We start from the raw sequence: 6,279 nt of genomic DNA, 5'->3' as shown, positions 1-6,279 counted from the left end.
AAGGGTCGGGTAGCTGAGGCCAGTGACAAGCAAAATGCTTGCTGGCCCGTTTCGTTCGCCCAGGTTACCCACATGTTTGGCCTGGGATCAATCTTGTGAAGAGTCATTACCACTGGGAGCAGTACCCCCAGAATCAGGTTCCCCATCCTCTTGCCCGTTGGACGAGTCATGGTGAGTCAAGACAGGCTTCGCGTTCTTGCTGGGTACCCACACTGGACCACGATCTGTAGAGACACACGTATAACCTCGACCATTGAAGACAACAGGGACGGGCCCAGTCCATATTCCGGAGACTGGATCCCTATACGTTACTTTAAACTGTGGTAATGTTGTTGTGTTATTAAACTTAAGATTTTGGTGGTGAATGATCACCGGGGGTTCCTCATGGTCGCCCATGAGACAGAGATAATTCAGGGTGAAGAGCGCACGGTGCAGTCTCTGCTGTGCGTCCGTCTCCTCACCCTTTTGCTTCCTTAGGTAGTCCTTTAACACTTGATGGGTGCGCTCCACTAGGCCCTGTCCAGTGGGTGAGTGTGGGATTCCTGTAACATGATCAACTCCCCATCGGGACAGAAATGCCCTGAATTTGTGGCTGATATAGGCAGGTCCATTATCCGTTTTTATCCGCTCCGGTACGCCCAATATGGCGAAACAAGCCAACAGGTGTTTGCACGCATGTTGTGCCTTTTTTCCGGGTAATGCAGTTGCCCATATCATTTTTGAAAAGGTATCAATGGTCACATGTACATACTTTAACCGACCGAATTCTGGAACATGAGTGACATCCATTTGCCATAATTCTAGAGCCTTTAACCCTTTTGGATTTACCCCAAGCCCAATGCCTGGGCCATGGTTCCCACATCTTGGGCAAGCCTGTACAGTACCTCGGGCCTCACTCTCTGTCAAGCCAAATTGCCTTTTTAAGCCCTTGGCGTTCTGATGAAACGTGTCATGGCTTTGCCTAGCTTGCTGGAATTTGTCCATAGGGGGTAGATGACACACTGAGCTAACCAGGCTGTCAGCGAGCTGATTGCCTTGGCCTAGCCCCACGTCTAGCTGGTGGCTACGAATGTGGATAACGCAGCAAGCTGCTGTTCGTTGACCCAGCACAGAGCGCAAGGTGATGAACGGGCTTCCCAACCTCGGGTTAGATGTTTCCCTTATTAAGGCATCCTCCAGCCGTGGTACTATCCCTGCTACATACATTGAATCAGTCACTATGTTTAGAGGGGTATTCAACCAATTAGTTAGAGCCCAAACTACCGCAGTTAACTCTAAAGTCTGAAGGGAATCCCGAGGCTGTCCCTCCATGACGTGTTGTTTCCATTGCTCACTTTCTTTCCACACGCACACGGCACGTCGCAAGCGCTTACCCGCATCCGTGTAGACAGTAACGCCATCTGAAAGGGGTTCCCTACTTACTTTGGACTTTTCTATCCATTGATTTCGCTGTAGCACCTGCCATAACTTTCCCTGAGGCTGACGCGAATGTACCTTACCACAGAAACCTAACAGAGCATTTTGTATGGCCACAGCGTTTTGGAGCCACCACTCTAGGTCAGCCATGTTAACAGGTATACTGATATCGTTCGGCTCTTGACCACTGATCTCTAAGATTCTTGATCGCCCTTTGCGTATCAATTCACCTACTGCTTCGGTTCGGGTCTGGATACTCGTTTTTGGTTGTACACTCAGGAATACCCATTCCAAGATATGAAATACATCTTTTTGATTTTTGCGTTTGGCAGTGGCATTGATCAGAATGGGGGAGAGAGATTCCCCGCTTCTGTTTTGCCACTGACAAACGACTGCATATGGTGAGTCTTTCCCATTACATATGATTAGGGATATGGGAAGGTTTAGGAGGCGTCGAGAGGACCATGCCAAATGTAGTTTTTGTGTGATACGCTGTAACACAGCATGTTGTTCAGGTGTCAGGCTAATTTTGTTAGCGGGATTAGTGCCTTGCAATAGAGCCGTCAGGGGCGCAATATCGGTATTGGAGATACCAACACAATGTCGCACCCACTGTACGTCCCCAAGCAGGGTCTGTACATCATGCAGGGTGCTTAACTGCGTTGTGAGTTCTGTCTTTTGGGGCCGAATTTTAGACTCTGCAATGGACCATCCAAGATACTTCCACGGAGTCGTGCGCTGGATCTTATCTGGTGCAATGATAAGTCCCTTTTTAGAGAGAATGTCACTTAGCTGTTGTAGTGACTCGTCTGTAAAAGACTTTTCCTGGCAACAAAGAATGTCATCCATATAGTGATAGATTATGGTGTCTGGCCATCGGTTTCGGAGCGGCTGCAATGCCCATGCAACATAAAGTTGGCACAATGTTGGAGAGTTTTTCATTCCTTGCGGCAAAACAACCCACTCATAACGCTCCGCGGGTGCAGCCTTGTTTATTGCTGGCACAGAAAAGGCGAAACACTGTGTATCTTGAGGGTGTAAAGGGATGGTAAAAAAGCAGTCCTTTAAGTCAACTATCAGTATGTGCCACCCGTCTGGTAGCATATTAGGTGATGGCGTGCCAGGCTGCAACGCTCCCGTAGATTGCATCTGTTCATTGACTTTGCGGAGGTCGTGTAAGAGTCGCCATTTTCCGTTCTTCTTCGGGAGGACAAAGATAGGCGTGTTCCATGGACTGACAGAAGGCTTGATGTGCCCGGAGGCAAGCTGCTCAGCGACCAGCTGCTTGGTGATTTGCAGTCGCTCTTCACTCATGGGCCACTGGTCAACCCACATGGGTTCATCGGTGTTCCAGGTTAACGGTGGGTTGGGTGACTGCTCCCCAGTGCCCAGGACTAAAAAGGTTTCGTAGTGAGCACTGCTCCAATCTGATTCAAAACATCTCGGCCAACTAAGGCCTCCAAAGTCCCAGGTAGAGGTAACACATACACCTTAAGACTGGCTTGTTGACCCTCTGGAAACTGCAAGTGGATCGGCTGTTTGCTGACATAGGGGATAGATTGGCCCCCTATGCCTGCAATGGATGTTGTCGGCTTCTCTACCGGCCACTGCGTAGGCCACACAGACCGGCTGATGATGGTGACGTCAGCTCCGGTATCGAGCATGGCCTCGACTCGCTTGGAGGCACCGTGTTGTGAGAGGGTGACACCCATGGTGGGGCGACGATCCAATTTTGTGGTAAAGCAAACAGCAGGTCCGGTGGATCCGAAGCCACGGTTACCTCGATAAGGTTGGAGTTGTGGTGGGCGTCCCAACGAGGTGTCAAGGGCGAGTAATTGCGCAATCCTGCTGCCCTTGGGAATGAAGACAGGTGGACAAACGGTATAGGCCATGATATATATATGGCCCGTAGAGTCGGCATCGATCACTCCCGGCAAGACAATAAGTCCTTGAATGCCAGCGGAGGACCACCCTACCAGCAGCCCTCTGACAGAGCTATCTTGATGGATGAGCGGTCCTATGGCATTGCTGGGGATCTTCTGCACCAAGGAGTCAACGAGTGTGACGTCTACTGTGGTTTCCACGTCGATTCCCAGGCTCCCTCGGGTTGCAGGTCGGTGCTGTTGAAGAAAACCCCCTGGCGCGCGGGAGGACGCATTTGTGTCCGCGCGCGGCACCCCCCCCGCGCTCAGTTGGCCGTTTCCCGAGCACGCCTTGGTGGCATGGGAGTCCCTCTGGCAGTTATCACACCATACCGCGGTGCGGCATTTGGCTCTCGTGTGGCCAGGCTCGCCGCATCGGAAGCATCGCCCCCCAAAGGGACTGCCCTTGGATGATCCCCGATGGCCCGACCCTCGGTCTTTCTGGACTACCGCCGCAACCGCACTCTGGACTGCCGCAGCAACAGTGGCCCCTTGCTTTCGTGCCTCCGCCCGCTCCACTTGCAACAGCATTTCTTCCACCCCCGCTCCTTTGGGCAAGGAGGCCAAGATCTGCTTTGTGACCTTGTTTGCATTATCAAAGGCCAGAACCTTAAACATTTGCCCCTTGCCGTCCTCAGTAAGGTCAGGGTGTTGCATGGTTGCCTCCCAGAGGCGGTTGATAAAGTTGCTATATTTTTCAGTCGCCCCTTGAGTCAGGCTGCCGAAGGACGGTGTGCCTCCTCCGGGCAGGGCGAGGAAAGCGTCATAGGCGAGGCGCGATGCCAACTGGAGCATTGAAGGAGGGTAGTTGAGCTGATCTAGATAGCTAGACCATGGCCCGTCCCCCGTGAGCATTTCAGCTGAAATGCCAATCAGGGGGTCGCCCGGGTCTTGGTGACGCATAGCCTCCTCCGTGCTGCGCTGTTGCCAAGAAGCCACCCATAACAGGTACTGGGTGGGGGTGAGCAGCAGCCGCATCAAGTTCTTACAGTCATACGGACACATGAGATCGGCCGAAAAAATCCAGTTCACAATCTGTCGAGTCGCCTCGGACTTGACTCCATAGGTTGACACCGTATTTCGGGCCTGTTGCAGGAGTTTCCAATCATGTGGCTCCCACTTCTTCTCACCCCCGCCATAGACAATAGGAAAGGCCAGAGCCGATGCTCCGCCCCCTAAGGCACCAGGGCGCCATTGTCCTTCCACGATGGCATCCCTAATGATGCCGCTCCAACGCGACTCCCTCCTGGCCGGGGGTTCAAGCGCAGCTTGCTGCATGCAGGGAGGGAGGGACCCTTTCCCTGCCTTATTGAGTTCCAGCTTTTCCAGCTTCTCTGATAGTTCCTCAATCCTTTTTACCAGCTGAGCCGTAGACGGCCTGCCTCCTTTGGGGGTAGTGGGCGTAGCTGTGCCCGACGATGTGGGAGAGGGCGGGGTCGAGGGCTCCCGCCACGCTCCTTGCAGCGTCATCGGAGGCCGCGCAGGAGGCGGTGGAGGAGGGACTGAGGGTCGCTGCAACTCACAGGCTGATGGCAGGGGCGGCACACTAGGGATTGACCCGCCCTCCTCTGAGTCATGGGAGGCACCTTGTGGCACTTCCGCGCTTTCGGCAGTGCCTGAGCTGGCCGGCTCGGTGGCAACTTCCCCTTTTCCTTGTGGGGCGGCCAAACCTTTCCTCAAGGACTGCAGCATCTCAGCCACTGTGCGGTACGGCTTACCCACGGAGCCAGTCCCTCTGATAGCGAGCTGAGACCCGCCGCCGGGTCCCTGAGGGGTGCTACTTGGCGCAGGGCTCAACATTTTTGTAGCCGCTGCAGCCACCTCCCTCTCCGCCTTCATCGCCACCAGAGTCTCCAGGACCGTACTCCAGAGGGTTCGTACCGCCTTGATCTCCTTCTCATCCTTCGCTCCACCCTCAATGGTCTTAGACCACATCGTTTCCCCAAAGTCTCTCCACTCCGATACGGAGAATAACAAGTGTGTGTCTGAAAAATGTCCCCATTGCTGCCCTAACTTAATCAATCTGTGTAACTGCTTCACTGGGACATCCACCCCTCTCTTTGAGAGGATCCCAGCTAGCAGAGTGGCTGCAGCGTCCATTTCCATGCTGCTCCCTGGGAGACGGGGCGCGACCCCGACGCCGTGTCTGGCGGCAGCTCTCGACCAGCACTCCTCCCAGCCGTGTGATCCCCACTCCCGTCCTCTCGCTGCTTACCGCAGTCTCGGAGCTCTTATCGGAAGTCAATCATCCTCTTATCGGTAGTCTCGGAGATAAACCGTCCTCTGCTACCAGATGTCGGAGTGGGGGGACGGGCCCGGAGTAACGATGAGTCTCAATGTGAGTATGGTCGTTCTCCCTTTATTCAAGCTTTTACAGAGTATATATAGACAATGAGCAGAAGCTTGCGTTAGTTACAATGCTACTATTGGTTAAGGCCCCCTGTATACGCGCGATGTGCCGCGACAGGATTGGTGTCGGCACCGGCGATGTTCCTGTTTTCATCGTTTAGAGGAGACTTCAAGGACAGCAGCTTGCCCACACACTGAGCCTTATTCCATGTAATCGTAGGCAGGATTGCTCACTTTTAACAGATCATGGCCCTTTTGGCCTAACCATTCCTCCACACTTCCAAGATGACAGGTAGTCAAATTAGTATTGGCTTGCAGATTAATTAAGCAATACTGTCCTTCACAGCATAATTATATACCTTTCCTTTATGCAGTTCAGCTCTTCAATATGCAAGAAGTTTGATTTTGAAGTGAATCATGCAAAAATATGCCCTGATTGCTCTGCATAAAGAGAAAAAAATCTCTCTTAGGTGTCTATTATCAGGTTCACTTAGGAACAAAAGCATTTTTCTGAGAGGATTTAGTTTATATACAGAATGTGGCTATTTTTTGTAAGAATAAACATAGATAAAAAGTCTGCTGGGCCATACAG

The sequence above is a fragment of the Apteryx mantelli genome, chromosome 1 (assembly GCF_036417845.1).
Source record: "Apteryx mantelli isolate bAptMan1 chromosome 1, bAptMan1.hap1, whole genome shotgun sequence".
In the NCBI taxonomy this organism is placed as follows: Eukaryota; Metazoa; Chordata; class Aves; order Apterygiformes; family Apterygidae; genus Apteryx; species Apteryx mantelli.
Note: the sequence above shows the minus strand (reverse complement) of the source record.